Below are 19,993 nucleotides of genomic sequence, written 5' to 3'. Positions count from 1 at the left end.
TAGAGTGAAATGCCGCAAAACCCCAACCCGAAAATTCATATAGTAGGTCCAAAAATCCAGAATGTGGGTATAAGGCAACTTTGGACCATCTGAATTGAAATCATTAGAATTGATTTTTAACCAATGAAAGTAGATGGAGATGATGTCAAGTCGGGAACCTTGTTGGATTTTGGAAGGATTAACTGAACGATGATGGACTTGGTAGGTGGAAAAGTACAGTAATGACACAAGTGGAAGGTCCCGAAAAATCAGGTAAGACCCTTCTATAACTTGGAAAAAGACCCAAGAATAAGCTAGGGATTTCAGAACACCAAAACACACTTTTTGACCAAAATACAGGATTGGTAGTCTACCTTGGTCGCCAACCAGTTCCTGAGCAAAAAGGGTATTTTGGAAAATTTAGGTTTTTGAAACCCTATTTAATGATTTTTCATTCTAATCATGTCATTGTGTTCTAGAGCCATCAGAGAACGTCAAAGAATCTCTAGAGAACCCTCTCCAAGGTGAAGGAAGGTTTGGAAGCATCTATCGAAGTTTATGTCCGTCGATTCTTCTTCTAAAAGGTTAGCATTTATTCTACTATTTCTAGTTTCTTTTTCTCTCTTGTTTCTACCTTTTTGTAAGTACCTATTCTAATTTTTTTTCTTTTTTTTAGAGTAAATCTCCATTTACTCTATCTCTTCTGTGACTTCACGGTATGATTTTGGTAAAGACCTAGCATGAGATCTATTGGATTTTACTACTTTTGATTAGTCTAACCTTCAAACCATATGAGATCATATTGTATGACGATTCCAAACCTTAGTTTACTATTTTCTTTACTCTAGAGTGAATCCTTGTTCACTCTAGTCAATCTGTGAATCTTGCGGTGCAATTTCAGATGAAATCTAATATATGACTCATTAGGTTTTCATTCATTTGGCCGTGATTGATACATAAATCATACTAGATAATGTCCTACTATTATTTCAAAGTTTTCTAATTAATTTCAAAGTTTTCATTCATTTGGCCGTGATTGTTCACTCTAGTCTATCTGTGAATCTTGCGGTGCAATTTCGGATGAAATCTAATATATGACTCATTAGGTTTTCATTCATTTGGCCGTGATTAATACCTAAATCATACTAGATAATGTCCTACTATTATTTCAAAGTTTTCTAATTAATTTCAGAGTGATTTGGAACCCAAAAGATGATTTTTCGATCGATTTTAGATTTTGTCACTACAAAAAATAAGGGCTTTTGCCACGGAAAATTACCGTGGCAAAAGCCCTACAACTGTAGCAAAAGAATTTATCCGACGGTAAGTTTCCGTCGGGTAGAGAGCCATCGTAAAGGTTTACAACAGAATTTGGTTTCCGTCGGTTCTACTATCTTTAGCTACGGTAACTACCGTCGCAAATAAGGGTTTTTTTTTAAAATTTTTTCCAAATTTTTATTTTAAACAGCATTCTCACTTTCACATCCCTCTCTCTCTCCCTATCCCTATCCCTAGTAAGTATGAGCCGTAATATAATGAGAAGTATGTAATAAAATTCAAAAATCTGAAAATTGGAATTTCAGTAAATGCAATTTAGTACAGCACTATAGCAGTACATGTACAGAAATAACATTGCTTAGCCATATGTGTAAAACTAATCGATGTATTTAAAATGGTAACTCTTTCCATCAATAATCAATTAGACCCAAACGCTTTATATGTTTTGAGATCAATAAGAACTCCTGCAACAGAACCACATGCAGCAACTACAGTGATGGAGAGACAAGAAACATTGAGTAGCTGGAGTCCAAGCCATCTACTTGTCCATCTTCCTATCTTCTTCTCCGCAATAAACATCTCAATTGGGAAGTAAACTGTCAATGGCCACGAACCCAAGAGCTGCAAGTATTCCCACAACATCATTGAAGAATGGTAGAAGCATGGAAATGACTGTTGTCAATGTCACAAAGGTTGTCCTCCATACTAATCTGAACAGGTTAAGCTGGTAGTTGATGCCACAGAAAGGAATGGCTATGGTATATTCATTTACCACGAAATCGCTACTTGGCCTTTCTTTGCACTCCATTTCTCCACAAATGCAAACAGCGGTTGACAAAAAACCTGCAAAATTAATGTTTAGTGGTGTGATTTGCTGTGTTTGACAGATGTGAAGGCTTATATGGACTTTAGGTAATCACCTGGTATGCCCCAATTAGATGAACCACAATTGCAACATTGGCAATATCAAAAATCCAATAAGCACTGAAGTATCCAAAGCCTGTAAGAAGATTTGGATAACAGAGAAAGAATAAGCAAAGGCAACAGCTCCAAGAGCTTGAACACTTCGCCACATCTTTTTCATGGGTGTTATATCAGCTTCTATGCTAACACCAGTTAAGCTCCCTCTGAAGTTCCCATTCTCTGCAAAATTGATTTTCATTCATAATTAATCTCTGGTGGAATACACATTAATTCATGCATGGCAGTAAGTGTATAGGTAGGGGTAGTAGCTAAGCACCAGCAGCTTTGGTAATGCCAAGACCAAGGCCGATTGAAGAGTAGGTGAAAGACATGGCAGCAGCAACTATAGACAGCCACCAAAGTTGATCAAAATCTGGGATTTGAGAAAGGAAAACCTCTATGAATCCAAATCCAATCATGTACCAGTTGGTTGAGAACATTTAAGGTGAGATATAAAAGCTAATTATGTTTAATTATAACTCATATCATGCTTATTGAGGCAGCAATTGTGTAACCTATGGCAACCTCAAACAGATTCAAATATTGAATTGTTCCACAAATTGCCACTCTTCTTCCCCCTGTAGTTAAAGAATTTTTAAAATTAAAACAAACAAGTTCTTCTGAAAAAAGTAAGTTTCTAAATCTGGGTTGAAAAGTTTACCTAAGTTGGCTTTGACAGCATCCATGTAAGTTGTAATTTCTTTTTCCAGTAGATGGATCTCCACGCCTGTAGCACTGAGATAGAAGGTTGGAAGTAAAGAGAGTGACCATAGCGAAGAGCACCAAAAAATAAGAGATCAATGTAAATTCTTCACAACTTGAACAGCTAGAAAACAAGTCAGAATTATAAACTCCAAGACAAAAAATTTGAAGTTAACAATATCTTCAGTTGCCTATACAACACCTACCAGGCCAAAACACCCCTGATTCACCTAAACCACACTTTTGTCCATTGAACGATGATGTAATGTTAGTCTTACTAATTAATGAGAGGGTAGTGTACCTGTAAGGTGAACTTATGGTTCTCTGTAATACTTGTTGAAATCCTTCTCTTGCAAACAGCACTCTACAAGGACTCGCATGATCTCCCTATCCTGCACTCATGGTGCATTAGAAGATGAAAGTGGCATAAGAATAATGAGACAAAAAATAAACAAAAAAGGAGTGAAAAAAACTGAAAAATAAGAAGAAATATTCACCTGCTTCCCAGGCAAATTCAATCTTAGAAGCTTCTCAAAGGCATCTACATAGTCCTCAGCACTTGTACCTACTGTGACACTTGAAATTCGAAATATGGAACCACATCAGATTAAAACTGAAATCCAAACTGAAATCCATTACCATCGCCGGATCATTGGCTCTTAGTTAATAGTTAAAAATTTCTGAGTGAACCACCATCGATAACTCACAAAATGTTTTCATTAATGGTGAATCAAGAGATTTAGGATACAAGTGTGAAAACTAATGGTGCTAAGTCAGATTGACTACCTCTATTGATTTCAAATTAACTTAGCTACATTCAAACTATTCTTCAAACGAGGACCAAGAGCTAGAATCAAAGCCAAGTTAAAGCAACATCATAGTAGAAAATTATAGACACTGATTCACTTAGCAGTGGTAAGGATACACTTATACCTTTTTAGGGTTAACCAATTACTTGTACAGTATTTTCTAAACCACGTCAATCTCAAAATATTAGAACTTCTATTGAAATTTGCACTCGAGAGAGACACAGATTTCAGGATAATAGAGACACTTCTGAGATTCTTCTCAAAATTTATGGAGAGCTTCTCTTCATCTCTCTGTATCTCTTCGCTACCTGAAAATCATTTAAAGGAATCAATAATGACCACATTAAATAGTAAAACCACTTGCAGAAGAAGCCACTAGATCCATTATTGATTAAAACCGAATCCCATTTTACCTTTTTGAAAAAATCTAGTTAGTTGCAGGTATGTCAAATGAAAATATAGTAAGAGGTTACTTGAGAGAGACAGAGATTTCAGAATAATAGAGACCCTTGTGAGATTCGTCTCCAAATTTTTGAAGATTTCAGAATAATAACTGATATGGAGAGTTTATGATCAGACCGGGTTCATACCTGGTCCGACCCTCGACCCCGGTCGAGACGGAGAAAACCGAATCGCTCCCGAGCGAACCGGATCCGGAAGATGGCTTGCTGAAGAAGAAAGCTTATTCGGCTGCAAGCGTGCCCTAATCTTACTTATGGATTAGGGTAATCACCCTAATGATGACAGACTCAAACTGACGGCTGCGGATAATCATTATCGAAGGGATAACCATCGCATAACCTAAAGGTTATCTCAGGAGTCCTCTACTAGCCCAAACTAGTAGAAGTCTATCGCTCAACGGATCTAACTAATAAGATCCAACGAATACCCGAAGAAGGCTCAAGTGCATCCAACGAAGGAGATTCGAAGGTACACTCTATATAAACCTCACTACCATACAAGGTGAGGGAGGGATCAATCGATCGAAAAGAATACTATCTGAGACTCAGGTTCAGATACATACTGATAGACCTAAACTATCCGCGATCTGCTATCTAGATCACCTTTCCCAGTTCTTCATTCCTTAGCTCTGTGCTTCTAGCAGAGCCGTTTGTGATTAAGTTCATCAACTGACTTAGCCTTCGGAGGTGGACTCCCGACCCCAGCGGTCGGGCCACATCTGACACTTTCGTTTTGCAGGTCATCACGAGGAGATCTAAGGGTTGAGGAGATTTTGGACGCATCAATTGGCGCCGTCTGTGGGAAACGACTTGAAAAGCCATGGTGACTAGATCAGCAGCCGCAGCAGCCGCTGCACAACGCAATTCCGGTGTTCAGATACCTGGAGTGAATAATCCGGATATTCCCCAGGAAAGCCAAAATCCTATCGAGGTGGATGGTGGCCAGGGAGGACGTAATCCTCCTCCTGATACAATCCAAGATCAATTGGATCAGGTAAAGATTCAACTCTTGGAGGTGAGCCAAGCACTCCGCATGCTCACCAGACGAGTGGTTTTACCACAAGAGCCTGATCAACGCGATTCAGGGAGACGTGCATTGCCACGTGACCAGAGACTGGCTGAAGACCGGAATGTTGATCAGAATTTCCGTGAAGGAGATCGAGGACTTCGGAGGATCGATGATCAACCGAGGCGAGACGATCGGTTCGACAGACCGCAAGAGAGTACAACTGATTCAAACACAAGGTTGGATACAGGGGTAAGAACTCACTCACCCACTATCAGAAGAACTGTTCGTGATGATCGAGCAGTTCGTGACGAGAGGAATGCTCGGGAAGGACGGGCTGTTCGTGATGATCGATTAGCACGGGATGATCGTGTTAATCGAGGTCGTGATCATATTGCTGAAGATCACCCGACCCAGATTGGTCAAGAATTGGCCAACATCAGTGAGAAATTAGGGCGGTTGGCTAAGGGAAGAATAACCGAGGATATTTACTCGGTCATTCGGAAGACTCCTTTTTCTGAGCCAATTGCGGGATATCGGTTTCCCCATAACTTCCGTTTACCTACCTTCTCAACATTCGATGGCTCCGGGAGATCCAACGGCTCACATCGGCTATTACCAACGAGACCATGGCGATTTCGAGTAATTACGATGAAATTTTATGCGGGGTTTTTGGTTCATCTTTAACGGAGCAGCACAAAAGTGGTTTTCAAACCTCCCCTCGCGAAGGATTGTAAACTTTGACGAATTGGCACGCCAATTCATAGGGCGATTCCAGAGTGGGATACGAGTCAAGAAAACGAAGAAACCTTGTTTACTTGTCAAACAAGGAAAGAGCGAATCGATCGAGAGAGTTTCGAAAAGATTCAACAAAGTGACGATGGAGATAGAAAACTTGTATGAACAAGTAGCCAGAACTGCTCTATTCACAGGACTCACTAATCGGAAACTCCTGGAGTTATTACTACAGGATATGCCTGCGACTTATGCTGAGTTGGTACAGAGATGCCGAAGCGGGCTGAAGTCATGGAGATTCTAGATGCCCGCCAAGGAGATAATAAAGTCTCCAATAAGGAACAAAAGGCTCTCGAGCGAAGCGAAGCCAAAGAAAAATGTTCGTGATCGGGTTGGAAAATCCCAGCCCTAGGCGCCAAAGGTCCCCCGGTAAAAGTGAGTACACTCCATTGAATGCTCCTCGGGCTGATATTTTGAATATCCTCAAAAGAAAAAATATTTTAAAGTGCCCGCCTAAAATTCTTTTGAAACCCGAGAGCAGCAGCGGGATCGGGAAAAGTATTGCCGATTCCACAAGGACTATGGTCATTATACTAATGATTGTCGTCATTTGAAGGCAGATATTGAGAGATTGATATCTCGGGGACATCTGTCCGGTTTGTTAGCGGGGAGAAGGGAGGAGCCACGTGGGCCACGTGCGGCTGCTCCAAAGAGGGATCGTTCGGTTAGTTCAGAACGATCGAGGGAGGCCCCGAAGTCTAAAAAAGGCAAGGAGGTGATTGAAGCTGCTACTCGGTCACCGATCCTTACCATCTTCGGGGGACCAGAGCCCGAATCATTCCGGAGTCTGAAAACAAAATCCAAATTTGTTGGAGCCGGAGAGGTGCAGAAGCGGAAGAAGCTGAATGGTGAAGATTCTATCACCTTTAGCGAGGAAGACGAAAGAGACGTTTGTTTACCTTATGATGATGCTATAGTCATCAAGGTAGAGATTGCACGGCGGGAAGTGCATAGAGTTTTGATTGATACAGGGTCTGCAGCTGACCTAATTTCCTACGAAGTGTATCAAAAATTGAAGGTGGATCGGGACTTGATGAAACCTTCATCTACACACCTATATGGCTTTGCGGGGTCATCTGCGGTAGCGGAAGGATCGGTTCAGTTGGATTTATCTATTGGAAGTTTTCCTAAGGAAACAACTGTCTGAATCAATTTTTTGGTGGTTCGAGAACTACCAGCCTATAATATGATTCTTGGGCGACCATCTTTATCCAAGATAGGTGCTATTGTTTCGACAAAACACCTGAAGATAAAATTCCTGACTGATATGGGAATTGGTCAAGTCTCCTCCGACCAGGAAGATCTCTCGGCAGTGTTATTTTGCCTATTTAAAAGACAAGGAGGGTCCGAGGAAGGTAACTGCCCTCCCCATAGAAGTTCGAGATGATCGGGAAGAGACAGAGATGCAAAGGCTCGAACCAGTGGAGAAACTGGAGCAAATCCAGCTGTGTACCGAAGATGAGAAAAAGATTACTTATATCGGGTTTGAACAACTGGAAGAGTTTAAAGATGAGTTGAAGTTATTTCTTCAACAGAATAAGGATGTATTCGCATGGTCTGCTGAGGACATGCCTGGAATCGATCGGACCATTGCGGAGAGCACAAACTCGGATAGACCCTAAGGCGAAACCAGTGATATAGAAAAGAAGAAATTTCTCCATTGAAAAGTATGAAGCCGTTCGAAGCGAAGTTGAAAAACTTAAGAATTCTGGTTTCATAGAACCAATTGAGTGCCCAACTTGGTTGGCCAACGTGGTGATGGTGAAAAAGGCGAATGGGAAGTGGAGGATGTGTACAGACTACACAGATCTAAACAAAGCTTGCCCAAAAGATTGCTACCCGTTGCCTCGGATTGACCTCTTGATAGATGCGATCTCAGGATATGAAACTTTAAGTTTCATGGATGCCTACTCGGGGTATAATCAGATCCTTATGAATAAGGAGGATGAGAAGTATACGGCTTTCATGACTGATCGTGAGAGCTATTATTACAAGGTCATGCCTTTTGGCCTTAAGAATGCAGGAGCAACATATCAGAGGGCCGTCAACAAGATTTTCAAAGAGCTGATTGGAAAGAATGTTGAAGCTTATGTTGACGACATGCTAGTGAAAAGCTTTACAAAAGCAAATCATATTGCAGATTTGACTGAGGTTTTCTCAAGATCTTGGAAACATCAAATGAAGCTAAACCCGAGAAAAATGTGCCTTTGGAGTCTCCTCGGGCAAATTTTTGGGTTTCATGGTATCACAAAGGGGAATTGAGGCTAATCCTGCCAAAATACAAGCTCTGATTGATATGGAGGCTCCCAAAACCATTCGGGATGTACAATGTTTGACAGGGAGAGTTGCTGCATTAAATCGATTTATCTCCAAGTCCGGAGAAAAATGTTTGCCTTTCTTCAAGGCACTTAAAGACCTCGAAGGGCGATAAGGAAGCAAAGTGGACTGAAGAGTGCCGAAAAGCTTTCGAGGAATTAAAAGAAGCACTTGGACAACCACCGATCCTGTCCGGACCGAGAGAAGGGGGAAATATTACAGCTATATCTAGCGACGTCCCTTTCGGCGGTCAGTGCAGTACTTGTTCGGGAGAAAGATAAGAAACAGTGGCCGATTTACTATGTAAGCCACGTGTTGCTAGATGCGGAGACGAGATATTCGCAGATTGAAAAGCGAGCTCGCTCTCATGATGGCCGCCAGGAAGCTAAGGCCATATTTTCGAGCTCATCCAATTGAGGTATTTACAACTTTTCCTCTTAGTAAAGTTCTTAACAAACCTGATTTGTCTTGAAGGATGGTGTCCTGGTCGGTTGAGCTCAGTGAGTTCCAAGTGAGCTTTAAGCCGAGAACTGCAATCAAAGCTCAGGCATTAGCCTACTTTGTAGTAGAAACTACTGCACCAGTGGAGCCCACCATTGAGGATCCCATTATACCAACCACTTGGGAGGTATATGTGGATGGTTCGAGTAATAAAGATGGAGCAGGCGCTGGAATTCTATTAAAAAGTCCAGCAGGATTTATTATTCGATATGCTTTGAGATTCGCATTTGATGCAAGTAATAACGAAGCGGAATATGAGGCCCTGATAGCAGGACTTCGGTTGTCAAAAGCATTAGCTATTGCAGATGTTACTATTTATAGTGACTCTCAGCTTATAGTCAACCAAGTCCAGGGGGAGTATGGCATTAAAGAACCACGCTTGCAAAAATATCGGGAGATAGTACAGGCATTTCAAAACCAATTTCGGAATTTGAAGATATCTCGGATTTCGAGGAATGAAAATTCGATGGCGGATGAGCTATCCCGACTAGCCAATGCCAAGGAAAAGAATCTAGACCCTTCGGTCTACATTGAAGAGATAACTTTTCCAAGTTATCATGAGAAAGAAATTTCTTATATTGAAGCGAGAACGTTCTTTGGATGGATCCAATAATCGAGTATCTAAGGGATGACAAATTACCCGAGGATCCAGTAGAGGCAAGGTTGATCAAGATTCGGTCAGCTAGATTTGTCATTCAGAATGGGAGACTATACAAAAGATCTTATGCTGGACCCCTTATGAGATGTATAGGCCCCCAAGGAGCAAAATCAGCTTTGGCTGAAGTTCATGAAGGAATTTGTGGAGCTCACATGGGTGGCCGAGCCCTGGCCCACAAAATTCTAAGACTTGGGTTATATTGGCCTAAGATCCAGGAGGCTGCTATGGACTACGTTCGTCGATGTGGTAACTGTCAAATTCATGCTACAGTATCTGTAAAACCCAGCCCTAACCTTGACCCGGAAACCTTGTTATTTGTAGGTCCGATGACCCGAAGTAAAGTAAGAAGTCAGCTTTGGGCCATCCCAGTGGAGGACTTGGTGTCTGGCTTTGAATCCATGAAAGTTGATGATGAGGTTCTATTTTTGGAAACTGAATCCTGATGAAGATCTGATTAGTTGATGGACTTGGAGTGCTCTCTATCTTGGTTTGAAGGCATTTCTACCTATTAGGTAAGTCACTTGACTTGTGTGCAAAACCCCTTTAGGATTGGATTTGATCTGGACCTTCAATTCCCTGTTTTGGTCTTCTTTGTCGGCATTGGTCGTCGATTGGTCGATGGGCCATCGACCAATCCACTCGACCAATGAGTGCTGTCTTTGGCAATTAGGTTGTTCTTGCTCTATTTAAGTCCAATCTCGAGTCCACTTCGTATTTGCTGCCTCCAAACTCTCTGGAACGAACCAAAGACCTCTGCAAGTCATCTCTCTTGCATCCTTGGTGTTTTCTTGACGGATCTTCGTCGAAACTCTTCTTTTTGCATCAAAAGGTATGTCTACTCTCTCTTCTTCTCCTCCATCTTTGTTTTTCTTTCCTTTTTGAGTTGAGACAGTAGAAGAGATGCTGCATTCTCTGTTGCAAACATCTCTGAACATGTTCTCATGATCATCCTAAGGATTTGAGGCTAGAACAATGATCTTAACCATGATCATTGCAAGCTTTTGAAGGAATCATGATCAAACCATGATCTAATCTTTGTTAAACATCTGATTTGAATTCTGATCTCTTTGGATCTTCTATGATTGATCATGTTAGTAGTTAATTACTGTGTTTTCCTTCCATGATCCATAATCTATAGATCTCTAGTGTTCTCTTCTACCTTACTATGTGTTCTTCATGATGCATGGTAGTTACATATATGGTAGGTTTTATTTCCTTATTTAGATTTATGCTTCTAAGCCTTGTTCCTTGAAGATCTAAGTATGTTTTCATGATACCTTTACCTGAAGCAATGATCCATCCTCCTATTGTTCATGTCTTTGTTTTCTATTTCAAATTCATCAAGATCCATGGTTGATTTAATTATGGTAACTTTTTGTTTCCTAATTTGGATCTTGATATCTTGATTTGATTGGTGTTTTGAGGTCCCCTATATGTTAGAATACTACTGATGTAGTCTACCCCTTGATTAGTACCCTTTTGAACCACCAAATTCGGATTTCATATCTTAAAACTCTGATTTTATAGGCTACTGTCTGCATTGGTCGACTGATTGGTCGACTGGACCAGTCGACCAATCCACTCGACCAATGAGTACAGCAACTCCAGAATTGGTCTATGTTGGATGTTTTGGTATCTTTTCTGTTAGGGATCTTTCCTAATATGTTGTATATACTTGTTTAGGACCTTCTTCTCAAGTTTGCCGAGATCTTACTTGACTTCTTAGGATTCCTTTGCGAGTTATAAAAGGTAAGGATGGTTATTTCCTTAATTACATAGATAGCATGAATCTAGTTTCTATATTTGAATATCATAGATATGATTCCTAAATTAGATTCTTACAATGATATACTACTGTTGCATAACTTTGATTATAGTAGCATTACTTATTCATATTAAATTGATTCATGTATGATTTACTTACCAATGTTATAAAAGTGATTGTAATTATTGATTTCTTTCCATATATGAAGTTACCATATATGTGATGATATGAATTGATGCATGTGTATGCTTAAGTATGGTTTGGAAAGGAGAGGTGTCCTTTTGACACTTCTGTTCTTGGACTACTACGGGAATATTATGGGATGTTTCCGGAGATGCCCTCTGGACACCTTCCTAAACTGTTGGATGACATATCTAGGATTGTCTAGTAGTGTTTGGCTAGGATGTCCTGTTATGTCGACCCTAATCGGAGGGGTATTGAGACCGAACGACCCGTGGTAGCAATGGGGATTCATGGGCGCTCAAGACCGGTAACCAACCCGTGAGAGGACAGGAATCACATTGTGGGGGCCATTTATTGGTAGGGTTGCATATGGTTAGACTTGGGCTCACGGGCGCTTAAGACCGGTAACCAACCCGTGAGAGGACGTGAGAGCTTCCCGTTTACCATATGTGGATGATCAATAGGGTTGATGAGTCCGTAGTCGGGGACTATGAGGACTCTAGTGTGAAGGATACCGGAAAGGATCGTCGGGGACGAGGAATGGAAGTATCTGGATCCGACTTGATGTAACTAAGTAGAAGACTTGCATTTGGCTAGGTTTTACCCCGACATGCGCCAGTACTTATACCAAATGGTTGTGAGAGAATGTGTTGACTTAACCCCCTGCCATGGTTTGTCCTCGAGGGATGAAGGACCCATTACCAATCGGCTGCTCAAGACCGGTGAAATGATCCGTGAGAGAATCCAAGATATCTTTAATGGTTGAGGATGTGAGTGGACCTTCCTAAAGAAGTACGGTGCTATGACTTAAAGCATGTCCGCCAATAGAGACCAGCATACATAGAGTTAGATTCATTCATTCATTGCTTGTCTCATATCATATTGCATTTATGTTTGTTCGGAATCCTGCCATTTATGTTATTATGGATTTTTAATCGCCTTCTTGAGTTTCTTTGAAACTCATTCCTTTATTGTACAATGTTGTTAGACTATCCTGCAGTCTACCGAGTACTATGACGGTCCCTATGAAGAAGCGCAAGGCGAAGAGGCATATCTCCGGGAAGGTGATTGCGGTTACCACAATTACTCGAAGATCCCGCGAGTGGTTATGCTCCGTACGATGCTTAGTCCGACCATTGAGTGGAAGCGTCCTTGTGCCATTTATGAGATTTACACTTACAAGGATGTTGTCTATAAAGTGGAGAACAATTTAGTTACCCAATGTACTAGCTACTGGGATTAGATTTTATTTAGTTTATTCTCTTTAGAGCTACTTTTCCGCTGGTTGTAAAGTGGGATTTTTGCCTCACTTTACTTATCTGTTTGATACTCTGATTATATCTACTATTCCGATTCATTTATGATTCATTCTTTCTTTATTGGATCTATGATTTATCTTCCGCACTTTTATTATGATTGTTCATGATTATGTTATTGTTTATGTGGGAGGTTGATCACTCGATACCCGATCTTCGGGCTGTGGATCACACTCTCGGGTATGCCGGATAGGGTACCGGGCTGGGAGGGCGTATGATTGGTATCGAGCCTTTGGTTCGAGGAGATCCTAACCACAAAAGACAACAACTGAACATTCTGAGTCATTGATCTGAAATGACTCTTCTACTCTTAGAAGTGAATAATAGAACACCTGAATTAGAAACTTGACCTTTGAGGCATAACGAACATTTCGAATAACATACCATAATTATACTTGAACAAATGTCACTAATGCAAGGAAAAGAAAGTTGCATAACATACAATAATTAAAGAGGAACAAAATGAACTTCATTAATTTCAAAAGTTTTTACAATGATTACATCTGAAATGTATAAATGGAAATCCTAAGGTACGATCTATCTAGGTGATCTTCTCGATCTCTGTATGCTCCGAACTCCTCTACTAGCTGAGTCACCGATGCTCTATCCTATCTGTCGTGACTCCATCCTCTCGTACATCTGCTCTGTCCGACCTCCATTCTCTCTAGCATGGAAGTCATCGATCTCATCTGTGCTCCAAGATCTGAAGTCTCCGGAACTGCATGTGAAGGGCCACCTGCCTCGAAGTGTGATGAAGGAAACTCGTGATGCACAGGCTCAGCCTCGCGCATATCTGCATCATCTCCGGCCTGATCATCACTATCGGGACCGATATCCTCTCCTCCATCCTCTCGATCCCCGATCCTCATCCTCCGATTCATCATCATCCTCACCCTCCGGACCGGAGATCTCTCTCGACTGCTGTAGTCTCATCTCGACGAATGGTCCGAGTCCCAATAGAGTATCCCCGTGATCCGGTGTCCACCGATGTATCCTCGAAACTCACCCCGAAATGCCCGAAGATCAAAGTCGGTAGCCTCCCATAGCAAAGGTTCCGCATGCTAGGCCGCAGAACTAAGTCCGGCATGACCTGCTGAATGATGTAGGAGAGATCGATCTCGAAGCCCATGTAGATGCGGTAGATGACTAAGGCCTCCATCACTGTGACCCGATGGTGATGTCCGGCTTTCGGCATAATGTTTCGGCTAACTATGCGACCGATAATCCGTGCAGAATCCGTCATCCGTCCGCTGGTCCACGGTGTGAAGCATCGACGGCTATCCCATAGCGTAGAGCATATCTCGCGAAGCTCGTACGGCATCAGATGGCTGTCCGGATCTGCTCCTGCGGGTATCCACACACACTGCTTGTGGATAGTAAGGAACTCGCAAGATCTCAGCCGGTGTCCGGGTAGAGAAGCGAATCCGAGTCCGGAAGACCACGCTCCCGAGGACAAGTCTAAGTGGATGTCCTTGGCCTCGAGCCTCCTCTGTGTAAGTAAGGTTGCTGAAGAACAACCTCACTAGTTCCGGGTATACCGGTAGATCCTCGGTGAAGAGATGAGTCCACTGCAATGTGTCGAACCTCTGCCGAATCCTAAAGGCTCTGAGCTGGCGTAAGTGAAGTAGACGTCCCATCTCAATATTGCGAATCGCGAAGTAGGCCTCGTACAGGAACTCGGCTCGAGGTGTGTCAAACATGTCCGGTCTCCTAACCTCCCGTCTAGGCTCGAAGGAACCCGACCTCTGCCCCTAAGAGCACCTACGATGCGACCACGACCTCTACCTCGTCCTCGCCCTCCCCTTTGCATAGTGTATCTGTGAAAGAGACAAGAGACAATTCCAATTAGTGCTATTTTAAGATTTGAGCCAAAAGGGTATTTTCGTAATTTTTCGGAAAATTTCAAATTTGGGGGAAATTTGATTTGAACATACTAGCATGTGCGCAATACTTGGAATTTCATGTCTATGAAGTTTGTTTGATGAAAATCGATCGAAAACTTGGATTAAAGCGAAAAATTCAGCAAGAAGGAAATTTGGGGATTTTGCAATTTAGGTCAAAATTGGATTTTTGAAAAGTTAAAATTGGTTAAATCAAATTGTATGGACCTATCTACAATGTCATCTTGAGCATGTAGCATTTGATCTCGTGCGAAAATTTCAAGCGGTTTGAGAGGAAACGAAATTTTTCTAAAGATATCGATTTCGGTATAAAACTTTGCGAGATGAGCACCAATATGTTAAAACTTGTTGTCTATGCATGGCATTGTGTTTAAAACCTAAGGAATATGTTTCTAAGCATTCCTAAGCATGATTTCTAGCATTGGATACAAGTAAAGCATGGTTTTATTGAAATGCAAGCATGAGAAGATGAAAATGGAAGGAAGATTAAGAGGTTTAGCTGGAACTCCTCATACTCGCCTGATGGAGAGTTTTCTGAAGATGCAAGTACCCACTTTCACTGGAGTTACCAAGGAACCCTTGTTTCCTAACAAGTGGCTTCGTGAGTTGGAGAAGGCTTTCCGACATCTGCAATGCTCGGAAGCTCGAGAAGATTTTGTTTGCTGAACGGAAGTTGCAACAAGAAGCTGATGCATGGTGGATCTCCACTCGTCCTATTTTGGAAGGTTTGCATGCAGGAGTTGTAACTTGGGAGTTATTCAAAGAGGCTTTTTGTATGAATTACTTTCCCGAGGCGGTAAAAGATGCGAAGGAAGCTGAGTTTATGATTCTGACTCAAGGAACTCTGTCTGTGTTGGAGTACCAACAGAAGTTCGAGGAGCTTCATTTCTTTGCTCCAGATTCTCTGAGGGATGACCTCGCGAAAGCAAAGAAGTTCTTCAAAGGACTGCGCCCTGCCATTAAAGCTTACTTCACAGTCCAGCCTATAGTGAGCTATGCTCAAGTGGTGCAGAACTCGAAGAAGTTGGAAGAAACGAGAGAAGGAAAGTGCTCGTGTGCAAAAGCCTTGGCAGTCAAGGAATTCTGGTTTGGTGGATCGTAATGACCGTCGTTTTGTGAGACCTACACCCTACCCCACTCCTACCTTTCAGGCTAAGAGTGTAGGTCAGAACACGGGTTTTCAGCAGCCCGGCCAGTTTAGACAGTATGGCGGAAACCGACCACCAGCAAGTGCAAGTGCAAGTGCAAGTGCAAGGCCTTTTGTTCGAAGCCCTCCGTTGCAGCCACCCCTGTTGGATCCAAAGCAATCCTGTTTGCTTCTACTGCAAGCAAGCTGGTCATTTTGCTCGTGCTGTCCGAAGCGGCCTGCCCAGCAGCCCTGCCCAGTGGTGAAGAGTGCTCCTGCTCCTCCCTCCCTGGTAGAGTTTTCAGTATTTCCAGGCTTTGAGCAGGATCCTAGCCATGATGTGATTACGGGTACATTGTTAGTCGCTTCTATTTCTGCATTTGTCTTATTTGATACGGGTGCATCTCATTCGTTCATGTCATCTGCATTCATCAAGAAGACTAACCTAAGCCCTGAGAAGTTGTCTAGTTGTTTATTGATTAGTACACCTACTGGTCCTGTTGTGAAACTAGATAAGGGGTTATCTAAATGTCCTGTGTTGATTGGTGAGAAGAACTTGGAAGCCAATTTTGTGATTCTTGACATGAAGGACTTCGATGTTATTTTGGGAATTGATTGGTTGACAGCCCACAAGGCTGTGTTCCTTTGTTCCTCAAAGAAGATTCAGTTCCATATTTGTGGAAGTCCGGTCTTTGAATTTCAGGGTGAAAAGAGAAGGGTTTGTAAGAAGGTGCTGTCTGCACTGATGCAAGTCTATGCCCTAGTGGATGATGCTTCATCCGAAGGCAAGGGTATAGTGGAGAAAAGAGTCGATGAAGTCGAGTTGTCTGCGACTTTGTTGATGTCTTCCCCGATGATCTATCGGAGTGCCTCCGGACAGAGATGTCGAATTCTCTATTGATCTCGTCCCTGGTGCTGCTCCGGTATCTAAAGCTCCGTACAGGATGGCTCCTACTGAGTTGAAAGAGTTGCAAAATCAGTTGAATGAGCTCATTGATAGAGGTTTCGTGCAGCCTAGTGTGTCACCTTGGGGAGCTCCGGTCTTGTTCGTCAAGAAGAAAGACGGTAGTATGCGCTTGTGCATCGACTACCGTGAGTTGAATAAGTTGACTATCAAGAATAGATATCCGCTGCCCAGAATCGATGATCTCTTCGATCAGTTGAAGGGTGCAGTTGTGTTCTCAAAGATTGACTTAAGGTCCGGATATCACCAATTGAAAGTGAAGTCTAGTGATATCTTCAAGACAGCTTTCCGAACGCGGTATGGTCACTACGAGTTTAGAGTCATGCCCTTCGGATTGACCAATGCTCCTGCAGTGTTCATGGACCTCATGAACCGAGTATTTCATGATGTGCTTGATAAGTTCGTGATTGTTTTCATTGATGACATCTTGATCTATTCGAAGAGCGATGAAGAGCATGCGAGTCATCTAAGTTTCACTTTGCAAAGGTTGCGAGAAAAGAAGTTGTTCGCTAAGTTTAGCAAGTGTGATTTCTGGCTTAAGAGAGTGGTATTCCTTGGTCATGTAGTTTCAGCCGAAGGTATTCGTGTCGATCCTGAAAAGGTCCAAGCTGTGGCTGATTGGGAAAGACCGAAGTCAAGAACGGAAATAAGAAGTTTTCTTGGATTGGCGGGTTACTACCGAAGGTTTATTGAGAACTTTTCTCGGTTGGCTGCTCCTATGACTAAGTTGACTAGGAAAGAAGAAAAGTTTGTTTGGTCTGACGCCTGTGAGAAGAATTAAGAGTTGAAGGATAGATTGACAAGTGCCCCGGTTTTGACTATACCTGATAGTTCCGGTGGTATGACAGTTTATACCGATGCGTCAAAGATTGGTTTGGGTTGTGTACTGATGCAACATGGCAAGGTCGTAGCCTATGCTTCTCGGCAATTGAAGGATTATGAGCGGAATTACCCCACTCACGATCTAGAACTTGCCGCCGTTGTCTTTGCTTTGAAGATTTGGAGACATTACCTTTACGGTGAGAAGATTGCCATTTTCACGGATCATAAGAGTTTGAAATACTTCTTTACCCAAAAGGAGTTGAACATGAGACAAAGGAGATGGTTGGAACTAGTCTCCGATTATGATTGTGATATTCAGTATCACCCTGGGAAAGCAAATGTTGTTGCTGATGCTCTTAGTAGGAAGAACCAGAAGAAGACTTTGGATTTGAATGCTTTGAGTTTACCATTGTGGTCTTCTATTGAGAGTTTTGATTTGGAAATCGTCCCTGAGAATTCTGATTTTATTCTTTACGCCATGACGGCAAGATCTGGTCTTAGAGATAAGATTGTTGCTCTGCAGAGTTCTGATCAAGAGTTTTTGATCAAAGTTGAGAAGATTTCTTCGAATCCTGAGTCGGACCCCGACTTTGGTATATCCATGGATGGTGCTTTGTTGTTTAGAGGAAGACCTGCGTGCGTGCTGCAAACGAAGAAGTTAAGAAAGAAATATTGAAGGAAGCACACCAGTCGGTCTTTACTATACACCCGGGAAGCACCAAGATGTACAAAGACTTGAAGGAACATTTTTTGGTGGATTGGTCTAAAGGCGGATGTTGATGATTTTGTTGCCAAGTGTGAGACTTGCCAACGTGTGAAAGCCGTTCGACAACCTCCATCTGGATTACTTCAGCCTCTTCCTATTCCTAGTTGGAAGTGGGAGGATATCTCCATGGACTTTGTGACTAGCTTGCCTCGGACAAGTAAAGGCAATGACACTTTGTGTGGGTGATTGTTGATAGGTTGACCAAATCAGCCCATTTCATTCCTATGAAGATCACTCATACTCCGGATAAGCTAGCAAGGCTTTATGTGGATAATGTGGTTCGTCCGCATGGTGTGCCATTGAGTATTGTTTCGGATCGTGATCCTAGGTTCACCTCAAGGTTTTGGAATAGTTTGCGAGAAGGCCTTGGGAACCCAATTGAACTTGAGTACAGCTCATCATCCACGATCGATGGACAATCCGAGCGGACAATTCAGACATTGGAAGACATGCTCAGATCTTGTGTGGTGGATATGGGTGGTAATTGGGATGAACACCTAGCTTTGGTTGAGTTTGCCTATAACAACGCTTATCAAGCAACAATAGGCATGGCTCCATTCAAGGCTTTGTATGGCAGTACTTGTAGGACACCTTTGTACTGGACTGAGAGACAGGTGAAAGAAAAGTCTTAGGTCCTGAGATGATTGAAGCTACAAGTGCTATGGTAGATATGATAAGAGAAAGGATTAAGTCTGCCCAGTCGAGACAAAAATCTTATGCTGATAAGAGAAGGACCGATTTGGAATTTCAAGTTGGAGAGAAAGTCTTTCCCAAGGTCTCACCAATGAAGGGTGTGATGAGATTCAATGTTAAGGGAAAGCTTAGCCCTCGTTACATTGGACCTTTCAAGATTTTGGAAAAGGTTGGACCTGTTGCGTATCGATTAGCATTACCTCCGCCTCTTGCTGGTGTTCACAATGTGTTTCATATTTCGATGCTCCGAAAATACATAGAGAATCCGAACACATTTTGCAGCAAGCACCCGAAGGACTTAGTGCTGATTTGACCTATGATGAAGAACCGGCCGAAATCTTGGATAGGAAGGACAAGCAGCTGCGGAATCGCACCATTCCTTTGGTGAAGATTCGGTGGAAGAACCATACCCCTGAAGAAACTTCTTGGGAGAAGGAAGAAGATATGAAGGAGAAGTTTCCTTACCTCTTTGGAAGCACAGTACGCTTTCAATTTCGGGACGAAATTTCTTTAAGGGGGGAGAATGTAAAACCCAGCCCTAACCTTGACCCGGAAACCTTGTTATTTGTAGGTCCGATGACCCGAAGTAAAGTAAGAAGTCAGCTTTGGGCCATCCCAGTGGAGGACTTGGTGTCTGGCTTTGAATCCATGAAAGTTGATGATGAGGTTCTATTTTTGGAAACTGAATCCTGATGAAGATCTGATTAGTTGATGGACTTGGAGTGCTCTCTATCTTGGTTTGAAGGCATTTCTACCTATTAGGTAAGTCACTTGACTTGTGTGCAAAACCCCTTTAGGATTGGATTTGATCTGGACCTTCAATTCCCTGTTTTGGTCTTGCTGTCAGCATTGGTCGACCGATTGGTCGATCGGGCGAGTCGACCAATCCACTCGACCAATGAGTGCTGTCTTTGGCAATTAGGTTGTTCTTGCTCTATTTAAGTCCAATCTCGAGTCCACTTCGTATTTGCTGCCTCCAAACTCTCTGG

General features: G+C 42.3%; 1 long non-coding RNA gene and 1 pseudogene across 1 annotated transcript; both read right to left on the bottom strand.

Moving 5' to 3' along the window:
• Positions 1-1,674: 1,674 nt before the first annotated feature.
• LOC148999023 (amino acid permease 3-like) overlaps positions 1,675-19,993 on the bottom strand; it is a 28,414-nt pseudogene continuing 10,095 nt past the window's right edge.
• Positions 3,120-3,954, bottom strand: LOC148999024 (uncharacterized). The gene is made up of 3 exons (XR_016171058.1): positions 3,856-3,954; positions 3,420-3,498; positions 3,120-3,314 (listed from the first exon to the last, which is right to left on the bottom strand). It is a non-coding gene; the product is annotated as an uncharacterized LOC148999024 (long non-coding RNA).

Source organism: Hakea prostrata, unplaced genomic scaffold (genome assembly GCF_041222555.1).
Source record: "Hakea prostrata isolate BN-2017 unplaced genomic scaffold, UWA_Hpros_2 contig_64, whole genome shotgun sequence".
Taxonomy (NCBI): Eukaryota; Viridiplantae; Streptophyta; class Magnoliopsida; order Proteales; family Proteaceae; genus Hakea; species Hakea prostrata.
This window is presented reverse-complemented; position numbering and strand designations above follow the sequence as displayed.